The sequence below is a fragment of the Aythya marila genome (assembly GCF_965140915.1).
Source record: "Aythya marila genome assembly, chromosome: 1".
NCBI classification, from domain to species: Eukaryota; Metazoa; Chordata; class Aves; order Anseriformes; family Anatidae; genus Aythya; species Aythya marila.
This window is the reverse complement of record NC_139042.1, coordinates 182890610-182911687: the sequence shown is the minus strand read 5'-3', so window position 1 is coordinate 182911687 and position 21078 is coordinate 182890610. Positions and strand designations below refer to the sequence as shown.

Genomic DNA, 21078 nt, shown 5'->3' with positions numbered 1-21078 from the left:
ACAAACAGGTCTTGGAGTCTGGCCGTACTGCAGTGTGTGATGTGGTGTAGAAAAGCCAATGTAGCTTGAAACAAGCTTGGTCAGCTGAAATGTTTTTGTTTGTTTGTTTGTTTGTTTTGTATATAGCCTTCATAATCTGAACTAGTTAGAGATGGTGGCATTTCTGAAAATATTAACAGAATCACCAAATCTCTTGACACCAGAAATACATTAAGTAAATTGTAAACCACTTCAGTGACAGGATGACCAAAACATCCTGTAAAGCGTCTACGGCAGGGTACAACATTTGGTCAAAGATCTCTACAGGGCAGCTATTTCAGTAATTAGTAAATTGGTTCTTTTTCCTAAGGCTGGGAAGATTACATGCATTTTATTTAATTTCTAAGATATCCATCTGTGATACCTTCCTAATTGTATAAGATTACCTCTTAATTTGGTCCCACTAACAGCTCACAGATATATTTATTTTGGCTGATTTCCCTCTCTAAAATGTGTTTTTTTCCTATCCTAGTCACAGTGACAAGCACAAAACTGGATGAAGATTTTACTTAAGGAGAGTTAACACTCAATTTGCATTAAGTACAGTAATGAACTGGTGGCGTAGAATGGGCCTAGGTTTATGGAATTAGCCATCACATTTTAATGTTTATAGGCCATGCTACAACACTGAAGAGATGAATTTTAGGTACATTGCATCCATTGCCGTAAAGAAATCTTCAATTTCACATTACAAGAACTAGTATTATGGTACAAAAATAATTAAGGTATGTGAAATTTACGCACGGCAGATTCACTACATAATCCTTTGTGAAAGAAACATTCAAAAAACTGCAGGTTGATAAAAACGGCCTAGATGGCAAATAAAGCATTGAAAAAACATACAAGCTAATACTTCATTCAGTGCAAAAGACTGACAGTGTAAACAACCTACTCGATGGTCTTAACAAGGTATGTAATTACCAGATAAGCAAGACATTATGCCTTTGACTAGTAAACACCTTTGAATAAATCATTATAATTACATACAAAGCACAATGTCTAGCAGTGTGCAAATTGAAAGGGTGCTGGAGGGAACTCTATTTCTCAGAAATAGTTCACTTCCTTCCTGTGTTTATTGCTATGCATCCTGGCCAGGAATGAATTTGATCTCTGACTCCAAAGGATTCGCTGCACTGTGTATCATTTGCCCTTAGGACAGAGCAGAATGATCGATATGAATGCACCAAAGAAAACAAAAGGAAAAAGGGCCCTCTGACCTAGCTCATTTCTGAATCAGTGCCCGGGACATAGAGCAGATAGCTGCTAGGAAGAATTTTTCAGGATGGGTTGAATGCCTGCCACTATTTGTGTTTTCTATTTAAAGCAATTAGACATCTAGCCAGTTACTTCAGTACAGAACAATCAGAACTGAAACATTTCTATTTTTAGAAAGCAAGAGACTTCCTATTAGAAAAACAGTGTGCACCTAGTGCTGTCGCCCAGATTCAGGCTGAAAGAATACTCAGACTTCTATTTAATTGTATCAATACATTCCTAATGAATTGCACCTGGGGAAAGGAAAAAAAAAAAAAGTTATTGGAAAACAAAAATAAAAAGCATGTGTTATTAGCCTGATTTAGTTCTAGAACTGACCCTTCCATGAAAGGAGCTCAGACTTTGCCTGTGTCATTCCTCACACAACTTAACTTTTATTAGAAAATGAACACCTGTGATCAGGATACAATGACTGTCTTCCTTCTATAAATTTGACAGTTACAACCCTATATCTAAGCAAATAATTGCTACCATTCTTAATATTTCAGTAACACCAAATGGGCCAGGCAAAGGATCCCAATGTGTCATGTACTGTAATTTATCACAGAAGATCCTTTTCATAGAAATTGCAGCTAAATGCAAGCAAGATACATTGTGTGAGCTAGAACAGTCTACAATAAAAGAGAAAGAAAGTGCAGAAGTGACAGTAATAATGCAAGACATCTACATGGAAAACCTCATGTTTCAATATGTTTTAGAGAAGAAGAAACATTAATTCATTTTAAATTATTCCATCTTCAATGTACACAGTGTTTTGATAATTTTCAACAGACTTCATATCACAAGTGGGCTTTGAAAGGACATTTGAAGTAGAGCATTAAAATGGCTGCTTCATTTCTGAACAGTTTAACTGCTAACAATTTGCATGAAGATTTTTCCACATAAGAGGTTTTGTCTACAGTTACTGAAATCTCTTTTGCCTTATTCAGTAAGCCAGTGGAGCTCAGCATGCAGTAGCAGTAGATCTGTTAAGGAAGATGATGTCCCACCTCATGGTGATGATCTTTACTGCCTTGTATTACTTTGCATTTGCAGTGGACAAGCAGAAGGATGGTAAATTCTTAAGACAAGAAGTTAAAATAGTCTGTTCATCCTTTCTCTGAGCATCTTTTTGAACCAAAATTTTTGTGTTCAGCCTCTTAACAAAGGCCTTGCCTACAAAAGGAGTGTTCATTCACAGAATTACATCTTACTATAAAGGTAAAATGATCCTAATGTGGATTTGACTTTTGCTGGCAGCATGATGTGATGATTGGGCACCACAATATAAGAAGGACATAAAGCTATTAGAGATCATCCAAAGGAGGACTACAAAGATGGTGAAGGGCCTAGAGGGGAAGACATATGAGGAGTGGCTGAGGTCCCTTGGATTATTCAGCCCAGAGCAGAGCAGGCTGAGGGGAGGCCTCGTGGCGGCCTGCAGCTCCCTCACGAGGGGAGCGGAGGGGCAGGCGCTGAGCTCTGCTCTCTGGGGACAGCGACAGGACCCGAAGGAACGGCATGGAGCTGGGACAGGGGAGGGTCAGGCTGGGGGTTAGGGAAAGGTTCTGCACCCAGAGGGTGGTCGGGCACTGGGACACGCTCCCCAGGACAGTGGTCACAGCACCAGAGCTCAAGAATCACTTGGACAATGCTCTCAGACAGATGGTCTGATTTTTGGGTGTTCCTGTGTGGAGCCAGGAGTTGAACTCTGTGATCCTTGGGGATTCCTTCCAGCTCAGGATATTCTATGATTCTGTGATTCTATTCATCCATCTTTTTCCAGCTCTTTCCCCCTCCTGTCCTCTAAATTATACAAATAAAAAGATTAAATAAAATTCTCTAAAAAGAATTTAATCTTGCCAATATACCTCTCTAAATGAGAATCCTCTCCCAAGCAGGGTTAATATCACAAAGAAATCACATCCTCTGAGGAATTCAACTGACACACAAAAAGATCTGGCTCTCCTACAAAGCCAGATCTAAACACCTGCACAGAACTGATGTAAAAGCTGCAGCATCTGTTTACATATTTACATTTGTGTAACTTTAGGTGGAGGCTGTGCCTAGAAATTGTCCAACTAAACTCATCAACAAACCCAGCAAGACCATAACATCCTGAATTTTCAGTAGAAGTGACAGCACTCTTAGAGCAACTTACTGGCTAAAATGGAAACTTAAAAGAATGAGTAGGCAAATGTAGCAGTCTTTGTAGCTCTGTCTTGCGGTTCCAGCTTAAAAAGTGTTTGTGTACCTGAGATGCACATCTCATGTATACCTGAGAACCATATACCTGAGTTGCTAATCCAAGAACAAATAGTACAGCAGTCTGTAAGACACCAGTCCACTGTGACCACCTTTAGTTACTTACCCATCTTAATTAGACAAAGTACATGCTGTACAATTCAAAGAGCAGTAAGTTTGAATTGAAAATCAACACAATGTATAAATTAAATTTTTAATCAAGATACCGTTGTTTAAATTGGCTTTTACTCTGACATATTATTTGGAATAATTAAAATGGTTAATTCAGAAAAATAACTTAAAAGATAGCAATCTAAGGAGAAAAACAAACGTTTTTTACCAGCAGTGGGAATGCAGAGACCAATAAAAACAGTTAGCTTTTCTAAAAAAAAAAATATATATTCTGCAGAGGGTTTTTGTCTTCTGATGTCATAAATCACAGTGAACAGAAATAAAATGAGGATTTAGTGGGGTTTTAAACTTAAAGCATACACATTTTACAGATCAGCTTCAAGAATTTCTGGAGGTGAATGCAGATTTCTAAAATTAAGTAATCTTTTTCCTAACTTTGAAATTAAAACATTATCCCCACAGGCTATGGCATTGGAATAATAATTTTGCAGGAAACCTGGCAAATGCATGCTTAAAATTCCACGGAGTTTTAATCTTCCGTGTGCATGCACAGAAAAATATTCTTTGATTTAATCAACTGAATAAGTTTCATCTCAATACCATAGATTGAAATTTCATTTTTTAGTGTTAAGGTCCCCATCCTGAATTTTGAAGTGAATGAACTTTGAAAATCAAATACATTTTTCATCACTTATGCTTGTCTTTCTGTACTTCATTTAAGCTGGGAAATGAAAAGGCCAGTCTGCTTTATTTTTATTTTAGTTTCTAGTCAATTTGCAATTTTGCTCTCTCTTGCTACCATCACTATTAAAAATAACCAATTTATAAGCACTACAGGATAATAAGATAAAAAACAGCCAAGAAACATTAGTTCGCCAAGAACACATCACATAAAACCAGTTTAATTTCTTCTGATGGAGTAACTGATTTAGTGAATAAAGAGGAAATAGTAGCAATGAAACAATTTGATTTCAGTAAGTCTTTTGACAACATTTCCACATAACATAAGGTGAGTGCATAGTTATTTGGAAAAGAAAAAAAGAAAAAAAGAAAAAAAAGAAAAAAAAATCTACAGTGTCACAGTGGGTATTTTTGCAGAAGAACTTCAGAAGTTCCCACTGTACACTTAGTTGTGTTCAAGTTTTTCATTAACAAATTGAATGATGGAATAGCAAGTGTATTTATAAACAGCAAGTGACACCAGGTTTAGAGGAAGAATAAGCACTTTGGAAGGCATGATCAGAATTCAAAATGATTTTGATAAATTAGCTGAATTCAACCTGAGGAAATTCAAAACAAGTTCAAACTGACATAATTCAGATGGAGAAATCAGATGGACAGATACAAATGGCCAGAGAGCACTACTGCAGAAAAGGGCCAGATTCATAAACTGCATATGTATCAACAATATAATACCGTTGTAAAAAAGACAAATAACCTTTGAGTCATTGGTAAAGATTTATGGACACTGAAAGAGCTGAACTTCCCCCCTAAGAATTGTAGTTTGAATTTATTCCATGCCACACAGAATTCTAAATAACAGAGACCTTTTCATTACAATCGTAACCTTGCAGACATCATGAGCTGCAACCAAACCTGGTTATGAATGCTACATACAAGAAACAGGAGGTGACAGGAAATGGGAGGTGACCATTCTGCTCCAGTCAGCATTGGTCACATCCCACCACTGGGATGTGGGAACAGTAACACTGTTCCCCAGTTTTGGAAAGCATGGTTTTGGTGAAGGGTTACAAGAACTACATATGTTTTGGAAAACCTTGTACTGGGTCTGGATGGGATGGAGTTTACCTTCCTAGCAGCCAATATGGTGCAGTGTTTTAGATTTGTGCCTTAAACACCGTGAAAATATGCCAATGTTTTATCTACTTCTGAGCAGAGCTGGCACAGTGCCAGTGCCCACTCTGTTTCTCGCCTTGACCCTCAGTGAGTAGGCTGGGAGTGGGCAGGAGGCTGGGAGGGGACACAGCTGGGACAGCTGACCCCAGCTGACCAAAGGGATGCCCCATAGCACATAACCTCCAGTCTCTGAGAAATGGCTGGGCCTCGTTCTCCTAGTGGGAAGCGATGAGTGATTGCCTTTTGCATAACTTTTATTCCTCCCACACCACCTTTTCCCCCCCTTCACTTACTAAACTGTCTTTTATCTTGCTTTCGCTCTTCTGATTGACTCCCCCATTCTGCTGCAGTGGGAGGGAAGGAGTGGCTGTTGGGTGCTCAGTTGCTGTCTGGGGTCAATCCATCACACGCTTGAACCATGATGAAGATCAAAAGAATTTTGATATATTTTTTTAACGTTTTCTCTAAAACAAGGTGGAGATAGGAGATGCCTTTCCCATAGAATGAATGTTTACTTACCTGAAATCAATTGTCCTCTCTAATTCACAGTAAAGATTATATAAAGAAAAGTTTTTAACTGCAAGAATGAAGTACTGGAATAAGTTACTTATTCCAGCTATAGAACTTCTGCCAAGGGAAATCCTGGGGTTTATACATGACATATTTTTAAAAGAACTTCCCTTCTGCTCTATTTGAAACATATTTTCAGGCAACTCTATGCTGTATGGACATGAAGAGAAGTTTTTCAGAAAGAGGTATTCTTTCAGGTTATAAAATATTAAACAATTCAAATATATTTTTGGCATGTTGAAATCCTGATCTTTGAGAAAAAAAATACAAGGAATGCAAGTTTTAGTGTCAAGTATCATGGCTCTTCATAGTCTGTAGAGGGAAAACAAACAAACAAACAAATAAAAAAAAAAAAAAAAAAAACTCTGCTCCTGCACGGTCAGGGAGCACAGAGTGAACTGAGTTTGGTGAGGAAGCACTTTCTTATGGAAGTAGCTGTTTGTGCACAAATCCAGATTTGCAATGACAGGTTGAAACATCTTACAAAGCAAGCTGCAGCCCTGCAATATAATCAGTTTATAGGGAGCCAACAGTTTGGTAGTAAAGAGTATAGAGTAGAAGATCTACCAGATGTCTAAAAGACAAAATTAAAGCCTTGTTGTCTGGCTCTCTATACTAGGCTGGATTTTATGTCCCCCAGCATCTCACAGGGCAGCAGCATTAGGCAGGCTGTGTGATGGGTTTTTGGGATGTGGGAATTCCACACCTCTGAAGATCTGAGCTTAACTGAAAGCGCTCCAGGGGAAAATATCCTTTGAAGCCTATTTCTGGGTATGGCAGCTCGGCCATCTCACTTGTGTAGAGATCAGAATGCTGCTTGTTGAACTGTATGTTTTCTCTTTGTTAATAATCTGGTATTTAAAAAGATTTTAGTATCCCTGTTTTGTGTGTTGGGCTTTTCCTAAAGGAATGTCTCATCTCTAGGTTTGCAGGAATTAAAGAATGAGTTATCTGAGGTATTTAAATTTTTGTTTTAATGTGGCTCTTGATAGTCATGAGCTATCACCAGTTTGAACTCACAACCACCACAATGAAGAAATGATCATCTGATAAATGAAGATAGCATAGGAAAAGATGGTCATGTTTCTGGTATTTTCTGAACTGGTTTGCAAGGCAACTGTTCATCTTTCCATGTGTAAAGCTCTCACTGTTTCACACAGCATGTTCCATGCTACTTGTTGAAACTGACTGTACTCTTCCATAGTGCACAGACCAGCCCAGAAACCACCTGTTCAACTAGTCAAATTAGGCTGAAATCTTTTTATGTATTAGTTACAGTGAAATATTAGAAGTGTAAAAAAATAAACAAACAACAACAACAAAACACACTCTATGCATGAGGCTGAGATTGTTGAACACATGCCCCATGCTCAAGCATTAATACCAAGTCACAACTGAGTTCAGGGTTTAGGGTATTAAATAGCCATTTGAAGTCCTAACAAAGGGCCTCATCCATAAAGACATGGTGATGCTTGACTATTCTATATCTCTTTTGCAATTATTGAAGACAGATGTTAGAACTAATTCAAATGGGGAGGCATAGTGCTTCTACTCTCACCTAAAAATAAATAAATAAATAATAAAAAGTAAAAAGTAAGTCCTTTCCTTTCCTTTCCTTTCCTTTCCTTTCCTTTCCTTTCCTTTCCTTTCCTTTCCTTTCCTTTCCTTTCCTTTCCTTTCCTTTCCTTTCCTTTCCTTTCCTTTCCTTTCCTTTCCTTTCCTTTCCTTTCCTTTCCTTTCCTTTCCTTTCCTTTCCTTTCCTTCTGTATATCAGTAAGGTCCAAGCAGAAGATCTGCTTTTCTTGTCAATTCGAAGCAGAAATTTTAGAAGTACAAAAATTAAATGAGCATAACAATCCAAGAGTTACCAGTTTCTTCCCAAAGAACTCTTCTCAGATTTGGGGAAGACATTTTCTTTTTTTCTGTCTAGTATGAGACACTAAAACTGGCTTGCAGCTACCCACAAAGTCAACCAGTTATCATCTGGAGTTAGGAGGTAACCAGTGACCTCACTGGAGGAAATGTTAGTACAAGGCAGATGATTCTAAAAGAAGCAAAAGAAATCTATCGCAGGCATAAGAACAAGAATGAAGTAGACACAGGACAATCTTTTCTCCATTTATATCACCTTCCTTCATGTAATATATTTACAATCCTTTCTTCAATCAACAAATTAACCCTACTATAAGTGATGACCATGAAGGCACATGCAGACCTGCAGTAAAATGATTTGAAGTAGTGTTTTTCAATTTTCAGGTAAGTTCTCGTTTGTAGGACATCAGAAGGCAGTGCACAAAAAAAAAAAAAAAAAAAAAAAAAAAAAAAAAAAATTACAACATTATTAAACTATATCCATTTTTATTTTTATTTTTTTTTCCCTGTGTAACCAAAGAGTGAACAGATTACTGGAAATAAAAGTAAGTAATGTACATTCAATAGTTAATTTAGTCAGTTTTGGGGTAAGGAGTATTACACTATGTAAAACAGGTCCATTAGAAGTTTCATTGTTTGTCAGGAAGAGTGGTGTCAGGCTAAGAATAATTCTCTGCTGAGTTTTATTTCAGATTGTAACTCTTACAACCTGTATTTTTTATCATGGAATAATCTGTGGACTCAAGCTATGAAAATATGCTATGAGAATTCTTTGTGAGCTACAGTAGAGTTCAATAGCAAACAGAAGGAAAATATGTAGTCCTGACCTAATGGCAAACACATCAGGGCATTTCAAACACTCAAGCCTGTTATTCCACTTCTGTGCTTACACACAGTGCTTTGGATGAATATTCAGAGGACTCTGGAATGGTATCCACATATGGATACTTTCTGCACAGCAAGCCTCAGTGAAACCAAAAGCATCTAGTTATCCAGTACAATATGCTCTATTTGTATGCAGGCTATAAAGGTTTACATTCCTAGCTGTCTCCAAATGCTGCAATTCTTACTCTATATTTGTATTTTTACATATCAGGTGTGTCACCACAGCCAAAGCTGTGAACCTAACCTTCTCTGGGTCAGAAGTGCTCTGTATGTAGCTAAAGCACATAGCTATGATAGATCTGCCACAGCTCAGCTAATCCACCGATGTAGGTGCTTCCTTACCTGCTGTGAAAATGTAGAAGGAAACTCTCTGACAGGAAGGCCAGATGGATATTAACCAGTCCACTGAAGATGGACTGGGATGAAGAGCCAGGAAAAAACTGGAAGGAGAGGATGTGATGTGGGGAGGGTGGAGGTCATGCAGTTGAGATATGTAGGGATTGGATTGGGATGAAGAAACTCATGGGGAGGGCAGCTCTGTAGTTAAGAAGTCATTGTCCATATGCTGCATCTGTTACAGGCAATAGCAAAATTGCCATGATGTCCCTGTTCTGGTAGCAGGGCTTGGGGCTGAGCACAAGAGGTGGCAGTGGGACACACTCTACCCAAGGACAAGAAATCAAAGCATCACCAGATTTTCACATCAAGAATGTGAAAGGAAGAGTCTGTGCATCCCACTTCTGGGATAACCCACCTCTCTTTTAAAGTGCAATTCTTTGAAAATAAGCATGCAGATAACTTGTATCCTTGAATAAATGGCATGAGAGGAGTGCTGCTCTGCTCTGTGCTGGTGGGGAAGAAGGAGGACCCATCCCACACTGGGAGGAAGGCCTCGGCCCCATGCTTCATGGAGGTACAAAGAAAAGGTTCTGCACCCAGAGGTGGTTGAGCACAGAGACAGGCTCCCCAGGGCAGTGGTCACAGCACTGAGCTGCTGGAGTTCAAGAAGCAAACACTCTCAGCAACAACACTCTAGAAGCAACACTTTTAGATACACAATCTGACATATTTTTATTATTATTATTATTATTTGGGCAGTCCTTTGGGGTCCAACTTGGATATTCTATGATTCTAACAGAGAAGGAAAAGATTTGGTCCTTGAGGAAGAGAGGAACTCTGCCCTGTGCAGGGAAGGGCAGAGAACCACACAGCTCCATGCAGTGAGGATGTGGGCACTCTGCTCTCCAAGCCTCAAAGGAGAAGAAGGAAGAGCTACATTCTGATCTGTGCCAGGGAAAAATCCTCTGCCTGACACAATTCCCTTTGGATAACCCTCACTGCTGCTTGATCCAAGTTACTCTGACAAATAATTCTTGGGACTGAGTCCAGGAAAGAATTTAGTATCACTGTTCTGCACACCCTAAGGCAAAGTCATGTGAAAAAGCAGCATACAGTTATCAAGTGGAAGGATGCATCATGAGCAAGTGAGTCAAATGAAAGCTGAAAAGAGTGCTTGTCATGGCTTTTGAGTACCTATCAACAGCCTGCTCTGTCTTCTCAGAAAACTGCATTTCCATCTCTTCCTGGCTGCAGGGATCTGGTGTGCAAGTGTGTGCCTGAGGTCTGGGTGCTGCAGCTGGAAGGGACCAGGGCTCAGAACCCCGTGTGTCCAGGGTGGCAGCAGCTGAGTGAGAGTGGGTGGGAAGTGAGCACTAGTGGGTAGGTGAGGCTGCAGGCACTGCTTGTGTCTGCATGAGTGCTGAGCATGTCCCTGTGTGCTGCCCTCTGCAGCCAGCCACGTGTGTGTGCATGGCTAGGGTGTGTAGGCATGTCCGTGTGCATGTGCCCCATGGGAACGTGTGTGCAGCACCACTGCTGGATGGAGCTGGGCTATGGAGCAGTAGCAGCCTCACCTCTGTTTGTTGCCAGACTTGGAATCTCTAACTTGGATGAGTGTGTGAGTAGGAGCTACAACAAAACTGACAGGTATTGAGATATCTTACACACCAGAATATGACCAAAGCTGCTGATTCGGCTACTCAAGAAAGAGTCTGGGTGTGTAGAGAGGTGCAGGCAACAAATGGAAAGAGCCAGCGGTGGGAAAAAAACAATTCAGTGGGCAAGTTGTGCCTGGGGTGAAGGAGTTCTGCCCAAGGAAAGAAAACCGCCAGTCTGAGTATACCTTCCATCTATCCCTTCACTTTCACTTTTCTACCAATCTTTGCCACAGGACTGAATACCTGAGGAACCTGAACTGAGTAGTTCTCTGAATGATCACAGTAATGAGAATTCGTCATTGACTTTAATGGGAAAAAAAAGCGCTAGAGCTGAAAAAATTGCCTCTTCCCTTCCATGGACATAGAGGTGCCTCAGGGCAAGCAGCTAAGGAGTAGATGGGTTTGTTTGTTTTAATGCCCTATCTTGTTCTAATTAAAACAAGTTAAGATTACAATTGCAATGTTAAAAGGATGGTGTTTGATCACCTCTGCAAGAAACCAAGACACACTTTAAAGTTTGAGTGTCTGCCCTTGATCACTGCATTTACATCATTTGGGCATCCTACGACAGACAATACTCATTAATGTGTCGGATTCCTTAATACCCAAGAGGCAGGAAACAACCAAAATATTGCAAAAGAGGAACTAGGGAGCAGAGAATGGCTAAAGTAAGCAGTGAGAGGACACAGGCTCAACTAGTGGCCTGCAGTCATCTGCGGTGTTTGTTTTCCTCTCCCTGGGTGGCCGTGCAATGCCCCAGGCATAGTTTAGGAGAAAAGCTCAAGCCTGTGACAGTTCCTGAAACCCAGCAGAAAGCAGGCCACCCTCAGTCAGAGAAAAAAGAGTTTAGATACATGGATGTGAGCCACATGGCATCACTTGTCCTCAGAACTAGGGGTTTGACTCATTTTATTTATGAGCTAGCCAAAGCCAGAGAAGACACAGCGATGCAATAATTAAGTTACAGCTAATGTGAGGGCACTTTCCAACATCGATACTGATTTCTCTACAGCACCCTGTGCTGCCTGTCAGCTCTTCTCACCTGGCATGCCATGCAATAGTGAAAGTAGGTGATATGCACATCATCATGTCTACCTTGCAGAGCATCCATGGAACGTAAACTCTAACAAGGGAGTTAAATTTTTCTTTCCAAACATTTTAAAGAAATGTAGGGTCAGACCTCTTACTTCTGAAGGTCATCAGGAAATGCCACAGTGTTAGATGAGCAGAAATCATGTACTATAACATATAGCATGTAAGTGAGATGTGCCATGGAGCTGGACAGAGAAGCGAAAAATCTGCTTTCTCCTACCTCACACCTCATCCTGTCACAAACTGGGCAACCTAACTGGTCTACAATTACTTTCTATACAAGTACTTTCTTCTTTCTATTCCTTTCTATTTTTTTTTTTTCCTAAAGCCATAACACTTAATTCCAAGAGCAAATGGGCTTAACATGTGGCAGACTCTGTATTTAAAGTCCTTGTCTTCAGTCCACTCTTTAAAGAAAATTACCTCAATTATTTTTTGTTGAAGACTGACTTCTAGAAAGCTCCCAGTGATAATTAGTGTTACTGACATTGTAAAAACCGGAGTTTTCTTTTTATAAGAGAAGCCAGATGGAAAAAATATATATATATTTAAATGCTAAAGTCCCGTTTAGGCAGATAATTACTTCTTGATCTAGTCTAAAATAGCTGGGTCTTGCTCTTATTTTGTTTATCTACCTGTTTAACAAAATACTTTGATATGCTGATAGATTTTCTAATTTCTCTTGTTACCAAAAAAATTAAAATTAAAAAGTAGAAACAGTGGTTTTCTTCAAAATAAAGAAAAAAGTTGCTTTGCCTTCTTTTACCATTTTCCTCTAAGATTTCTTTGTTCCAAAACCTGATCAATAGAGCTGTAGTCCTATTGTCAGATGTAAAATAACTGTGGTTATGCCAGATTTATCTTGTTTTACACAATGTAGAAGAAAGACTGGTATATTCTATGTACATTTTTAGTAGTCATTACAAATTAAAAATGAAACTCCTCTTTGTAGCTAAATATTTATTTTGGACAGCATTACTGCAAATGTCAGAAACAAAGTCATTACAACAATGAGCTTGTTATAGAAACACTTTATGCCTTGAATCATTTGTTTAAAACTTTCCAAAATGCATACCATTCAGCACTAACCATATTCTTCCCTCTGTCATAATCTGAATAAATTTTACTTAGTGAGGCACTACTGAGAAAACACCTATTTTTTAATCTTGCTGCCAGTTAAGGTTGCTCATCTTCATTTCAAATCCTATTCCTTTGCTGCTTTTTAATCACAGTCCTTTCCATATTTTGTCCCTTTAATGTCAAAAATGGACATTGTTTTCTAAGGCAAAAATGCTAGAAATTAATCACAATATTTTTTTCTTCCTAATCAATTAGGTGTCAGTTTTCTGTATGAGGTGTTTTTTATTCTTTTTTTTTTTCTCTTTTTTTTTTTTCTTTTTTTTTTCTTTCTTTTTTTTTTCCTTTTTTTTTTTTTCTTTTTTTTCCAGAAATACGAAAGCTCTTATGACCAACTGCAAACTGTTGGTAGTTAATTCTGGTTTCTGAGTAGGTCAGAAAAGCTTCCTTTCACTTCACCATCTGTGCATACTAGGACTACATCCAAATGGACAACCTCAGGGGCTGAGTAAAAGAATATTCAATATTCTATTGAAAAGCAACTTTGAGGGAGTATAATGACCATCAAAATGGTAGAATTATCATTCCCCTCATGAAAGAAAGGTTCCCATTTTATGAAAAATAAGCCACTGTAGCAATATTATGGTGCATGAAATGTTCAGAAACATGTTTTAACCTTTGGGTGGCTACTGCACTTCTGATGTCTGGAACATTTTGGGGATGCAGCATTCAAAAGAACTGTCAGCTGAAAGTGGATGCAGCTGGAGAAAGTTGGAATCTGAACCTAGGAATGGAGTGGGCTGGTTGCAAATTACAGTGAAGGCACACACAGCATATAAGCTTTTTGCTTATATTTTTTGTTGACCCAACAAAAGTCATGGCAGCTACAGCAAAAAACAAACAAGCAAACAAACACAAAACACGTTGGTTTGGTTTCAGAGGTATATGAATGCCTCTACCTAAAATGGGAGCACAATAATAAAAGGCACCGCATTTCTCACAGCTGACCCAGGCTCAGAGCCAGGGAGTGCCTCAAAAAGGGTGCACAGCTTGCAGCAGCCCAAACACTGGGCAGCACTAACGCAACAGTGCCTTGGAGAGACTGCTCTGACGGGACTGCTGCAGGCTTCTGGCAAGGCTTCTCCCAGCAGTTATATTAGGAGACCATCACATGACATTTGAGAATAGACACGTTCATTTAAAAGCTTGCATACCTAACTCTTAATCTCACATTTCTTTATTTTCAGTGGACTTGCACATCATTGCTTTCCCTTGGCCATGCTAATCTGCCTGGACACTGGTGTTTTTCAGATTCTATTAACATGACATAATTTATTCCAGCAAAGTTTTAATTTTAGCTCACTGTGTAATTGGTGTGTAGTATTTTAATTATTGTAAATTCTATGTCAGCTCAATAGATGCCACTCTCCATTGGACTGTATGTTCTGTTTACATGGCTAAAAAGAACATTCAGAGAAAGATATGTTCAGTAACTTTATGACTAAATGCTATCTTCTGTTTCTAACTTTAGAAAGTTCGATGTCCATGTATTATTATTTTTTTTATGAACAAATAAAGAATTTCTTCCTCAAGGAAAAGAGTGCTTTTGAAACAGGGTTTTTAGTACAATTCTACAGAGGGTTTATTTTAATGATACAAAGAAACAGCTTGTATGCTTTTCTGCTAGAAAACATGAGTACGTTCTGCTAATAATTAGGAAGGAGAATACATATTGTTCTGAAAAATATACAGTGCCTTTAAATTGTCTAACAAGAAACCACAGCATCAAGCTAGAGAACAGCATTTATCTGGGTATGCCAGAAACTAATCTGTCTTGTGTTGCAACCAGTGATGCCTGTGGCATGAGATTAGGCAGCCACTTTCAACTGCGTAGCAAATAGCCAGGCTTAATTTCAAAAAGCAAAATTAAAAAGTGATCAAGACAGTGCATGTTTCTGGTATACATTTTTTTTCCCCTAAAACTATATGAAGTATCATTTTAAGGAAGCAGAACAAATTTAACAAACGTTAAGTATGCTTGTAATTCAGTATGCTCTGAGGATCACCGCATTTCTAAGTATTTTGCTTGTTTAAGGAATTCCTTGCCTAACAACATACAGAAAGAATGCCTCTGAAATGTATGTTTTACTTGTCAAAACCTTGTGCAGGACTCACATGACATATATTTTGCATTAAGAACCCAACTGATTTGTATACTGTATACTTGTACCGAGAGTTAACCAAAATGATTTTTGGAAAAGCAATTATATCTGCTAGATATGCATATGTATATATGCATGTATTTGTATTCTAACTCACAACATACTTCTGTGGCTAGCCTCACCATTATTATTTTGCACAATATTTTAAATGGCTTATTTATGATGGAATGATCTTGTGCTTTTGCTGGCATGCTAGGATCTCGAGTCCTGCTTATTTAACCTTACCTCCACAGGATTGTTTACACTTTCAGAACCTGATTTCAATTTACTTTAATTTTCTCAGAGACTTTTGTATTTATAAAGCTGAGCATCTAGTGACCTCTCTATTCCTGACATTTCCTTTACTCTCCACTATGAAAAAGAACAAAAACCCCAGTGTCTCATTTCTGTTCCAAAAAAACTAAACTGCTTCCTTCAGTGGGTTGGTCCTTGTAATTGAAAATGGCAACCAGATGTTTACAGAATACACCAGCAATTTTCCTTGAGGCCTTTACTCTTTATAATTGTTTGCTAAAGTTAGTTGGATTTCATGGAAACTTGTCTGAGGCTGTAGAAAACAGCAAATCTTATTTGTTACTAACTCTGAACAATTAAAATTAAAAATGAAATCAAAGTTAGAACTAATGTTACCTATTCCTGTTAATATATTTCAAACTCCACAGATAACCACTCACTTGAGGAAATTTGGTTCTCTAAGGACTGTTTTTTACATACCAACCCATGAAAATGATTTCTATTTCAGAATATGTCATTTGCTTTCTATGTTCTCCACCTTTAGCTGGCCTAACTATATGCACCACTAATTTTGGTCCCTTCCCTTTTCTCCACTCCTTTCAGGAATATTTTCTCATAGACTTCCCTTTCTTCCTTTCTTTCATTTTTTTCTTCCCTCTTTCCTTCCTTCCTTTTGTCCTTCCTTTTGTCCTCCCTTCCTTCCCTCCTTCCTTCCTTCCTTCCTTCCCTCCTTCCTTCCTTCCTTCCTTCCTTCCTTCCTTCCTTCCTTCCTTCCTTCCTTCCTTCCTTCCTTCCTTCCTTCCTTCCTTCCTTCCTTCCTTCCTCTTTTTCCTTCCTTTTCTTCTTTCTTTCTTTCAAGAAATTTTGAATTTTAACAAGATGCAGAAGAAAATGCTGCAAACTGCATGTTTTTTGTTCCTCAGTTAAAGCCCTGAGTCACAGGTGATTTGTACTTGGAATCTCTCCACCTGGTTTACCATTTTATTATGGCTAGTCAATAAACTTCAAGAAGTCTATGTGTCCATCTTGTTACCCCACAAGGGAACACACTTGACCCAATAAAATCTCCTTAGTTATTTTTTAAAGACCTTTAAGAATTGATGCTCCACAGCTCCACGGAATGCACGTGATTACTTCACTAGCTTTACCCCCCCCAAAAAAAAGCTTTCCTAGTATCTAAACTTTTTTGTTGTTTTATTACTTTATGACCTATTTACTATGGACACAAAGTACAGATTCTTCTTTTTTTTTTTTTTTTTTTTTTTTTCCTTAGAAGCAGCCTTTTTAACTTTTTTGTTAACAAATATGTTCCACCAGTTGTCTCAGTCTTCACACTCACTTAAAGAACATTTCTGTGTCCTCCTATCTCTAACCCCTCCTCTAATTCTCACTACATTTGCTAATATAGTAAGTCCTGGAAAATGAAAAGTGAATGCCTGACAGTCACCAGACATGGTCTTAAGGGCCTCTGAAGCCCATGGCTGTAGTTTATTCTCTAGACTAATTAGCAGCCCTGAGGAAAGTATTGCTGGGTGCACTTATGAAGTAGCACTTCTACAGGTTCCTACCTTGCTGCTGGCCAGGTGTCAACAATTCAGCTGTTTCTTCTGATGATTTGGCCTCTGGTCAAATGTATGAGCAGTGAGCAGTACTAGAGGTGATACAATACATGTATGCTAAAGCAAAAACATAAAAATATACATCAAGAAGCATATATTTTCTTCCTAGTTCTGACATTGACTTATATGGCTTTTAACCTTGTTTCTGCTTCTCTAATTCTGGTGTGGTAATGTTTCTCTATCTCTTAGGCCTAGTGTGAATAGAAGTGGACAAACACATTTTATTCCTGTGGAAAATGCAGATTTTCTTTAAAGAGCAAATTTTCCAAAGGGCACTCAACAAAACAAAATGAAAAAAAAAATGATGACAGATTTGGAAAAAGGCTTTTTCATAGAATCAAGGCAGAATTTTCTTTCATCTGTCCCCAACTGCTTCTCCAGCCATGCACCATCCAGAGAGAGTCAGAAACCCACAGCTAGCAGCACTCCACATCTCCTGTACATCAGTGCCTGCTCCTGCAGGCTCATGCTTCCTGATGCTTTTCCACAGCAGCTTTTACAAGGAGCAAGCAGTGGGTGCAAGGAAGCATGAGGGTGCTTTGCAGAGGGCCAGGGATGGAGGCAGAAGAAACCATACCCGCTGGAACAATTCATCAATCCTCAAATCAGCATTTTATAGCAGAATGAGTTATGTCTGAACATACTGAGGCTGTTTTAGCAATTACGCTTTATGCTCTACTTGCTGTAATATCTAAGTAATGCTAAGGGATGCCACCTTAAATGCCAGACAGATCTCTTGACCCTAGGACATAAAGGGAAGGGCCAAGATTCACTTGCATTGGCACACACTGGTCTGTTGCTTCACTCATCCCTTCCTGAGCGGCTCCACCCAAGCACTGCTCCCACAACATCTGCAAAAAGACAGATCATCCTCATAGTCAGTGGCTGGAAGCATGGCTTAATTTACACAGCCAAGTAAACACAGCATGCTCTTAAAATGGCAAAAAACAGAACAGAGTTCAATGCAATCATACTGATAGAGTCAGGAAAGAGGAAATAACTTCAGACCCAATACACTTTGCAATATATGTAAGTTTTAGGATATGGATAGTATATGATCTACACCAAACAATCTCGTATGAATGAATGTGACATGAAGCTGGTATTGATTTCAGCTGAAATAAATATCAAGAATTATTGACCCAGGAGGCAAATATTGACCAAAGCTAAGATGGGTTACCTTACGGAACAATAAATCAGAAAACAAAAACAAAAACAAATCAATATGTGTACTATAACAATCTTTGTAACTGTTTGGCTAAAATTTCATCTTTGCTGGATGTCACTCAACTTGCAAATAGAAGCCTTAGTAAAGCTCAAAGAGTTTGCTGTAGTATTCTAAAAATAGGAAATAATGTAAAATCAATACTATGGAAAAGGTTTATGATATTTTGTTTTATTTATTTATTTATTTTTAAGTTATCCACTGCAATTGCACAAACTTTCACCAAATTATTAAAGTTAAAACTCTACTGTAGCAGGGAGCAGATAGTGTTACACTGCACTCAGTTTTCCAGCAGCCTGAATAGGTGTGTTTTTTCCCATGGCCAGCTATCATCAAAGCTGTGCAGAATCTTTTCAGTTCCAAAGGCTCGCTGTAACAACAGAATATTGTATGTTATTGCCGAATGAATTTAAAACTGGCTGGCCATCTTTGCAGCATACAGCTGCACATGTTTTTTCAGAGCCTGAAGTTTTCCAAGCTTTGCATAACTATTAGTAAAGGTGAAGAATTGAGAAATGAAGTAGATGCCTATCAAGGGAGGGTCACCACTGATGAAAAAGTCAGGCATATGGAGCAGAGGACAGAAATTCTGACAGCTCCAGAAAGAAAAATATAAGTAGTTCATTTCTTTCTTTTATTTCTTAGATGTCACGTGAGGAAAGTATGGCATTCAGGAAAGATTCAGATAGCAGTCAGCAATTATGGAACATTATTTTTGGAAGGCAGAAAGGCATTTTGGTGCCACAAATTTCTGAAATAAATTTTTCCTTGGGAAAAATACTGTGAAAATGTTGGCAGAGCATCACAGAGCCAGAGGGACCCACAGACTTTTTTTTTTTTTTTCCGTTGCCCCAGAGATGAGACCTTCTTAGGATGGGAGGACGGAAAAGAAGACTCCAGAAAATATTTGGAAGGTTCTTCTCTAGCATTAAGTACTCTGGGAGAACCCAATTGTGCTCTGAACCCAGGTAGCCCATCCCGCTCACCTCTAATAGAACAAAACCATTCTGTTCTGGGCTGAGGGAAGGCAGGCAAACCTCCTAAGGAGAAAGCCCAGAGGTGTGGGGATTTCTCACTCTTTCTTCTGATTCTGAACTATCCTTTTCTGTGAGGCTGCATGACACCAGTTTCAAACCCCCTCTGAGGCTGTGGAAAAAGCAGAACCTGTTCCAGAGGCTTTGCCTGTATGAGCAGATTCTCGTATTTTAGGAAAGGAAGAGGAAGGAAGAAGCACAACATGAAACACATCTGCCTATAAAACCTGGTATCTTTATAATCAGCTATTATCCAACAGCATTTGAATTGCCTGCTCTGCTATGAAGTTATTGCAGATACTGGGGATACTCACCATGCCTAAACAGATCTACCACAGCAGCAGTTGCACGCCCAAGGTACCAGTCCCCGCTTCCTCCAAAATTTGACTGTCCCATCATCTACTACCAAAACAGTAGCATCTTCCTATCTCCATCCCAGCAGCAGACTGAGATGTGTTAAACCTTACAGCAAAACCAGCTCATTTATGGTTGCCACAAAAGGACGACTGAAAGCAGCTCAGAGCAGGCACAGATATCATCAGTCCATGGGCTTTTCCCTCCGTGTGGGTTTAACTGGAAAGGAACAGGGAAAGCACAGCTACTTTTTACTCATGCAAAGCTGCTTAAGAATTTACTGACAAAAGTATTTTTCAGTGAAAATTAGGGGTCTGAGTAAGTTGTACTTGACTGCAGAAAATGTCTATACAGATTTTTCATAGGAAACCCATAAACCACAGTCTCTTTGCCTGGAAAAAAAAAAAAAAAAATAAAGGTATGCTTTTACTTTTTAGCCAACAACCCGCCAGTTACCAAATTACCAAATCTCAAATCTCAAAATGTTTTGGTTGGTCTGAAAGAAACAAACAAACAAACAAAAATCCACTGAAGAAAACTATTCCCCTGATGTTTCCATCCAGCAGTAATAAACTCAAAACAGTGTGGAGGTTCTCTCTGGAAGATCAGTGTGCAGAGCTGTCACACTTTGGTTTCAAACAGGAGCAGAACTGGTCCCAGAATGAACAGTAGGCCAGCACAAAAAAGTTAGGAATGTTTTGCAGGGAACTTTTTTTCCATATATGACTTCAGCTAGACTCTTGGCTCACAGCCATTCTAAGCAAAAAAACCCTTTCAAAATCAGACTGAACTTTCAAAATACGTGAGTAAGATGGACTGCACTGAAACTGCACAGAAATAAAAGCACCAGGTAGAGCTGCAAAATAATACCAAGTAAGAAGGAATGAGCTTTTATAGATTTTTTATAACGCTCGTGATCTGTGTTTCTCAGTCCATTATCTGTATCTTTTTAAGAGAGGTTCCAAGGAGCATGTTTTAAATAAATTATAGCACTCCTATTAGGAAAATGTTATGATAAAGCATAGCTCAAAATACCCTTCTCCAAAACATGGTTTACCAAGTACTATCCCATCCAAAACAGTAAAACCCTTCATTTACTGGCAAAGAAAAATAACTCAAGCATAACTTGTTTAATTCTGAGAAAAGATCATCGGTTCAGTATGTAGACATGTTCTTTTACTTACTTGTGTTTTTCAAACATAACTTTAAAGCAAGGCACTTACATAACAGGGAAAAATTAAAGGCAGACCTATGTTGCCATGAAATGGAATTAGTAAATTCCATTACTCTTTGTCTTAAGCTGGAAAGCATCTGACTTTTTTCCAATACATCTAACTTCTGCTGAAAGCTGTAGGATGTTCTGGAAAATAC

At 38.7% G+C, this 21078-nt stretch overlaps 1 protein-coding gene across 6 annotated transcripts in view; it reads right to left on the bottom strand.

Annotated features, from left to right (window-relative positions):
* Positions 1–21078, bottom strand: part of CPED1 (cadherin like and PC-esterase domain containing 1) — a 146969-nt gene that overhangs the window by 112851 nt on the left and 13040 nt on the right. The gene's annotated exons all lie outside the window — the stretch shown is intronic.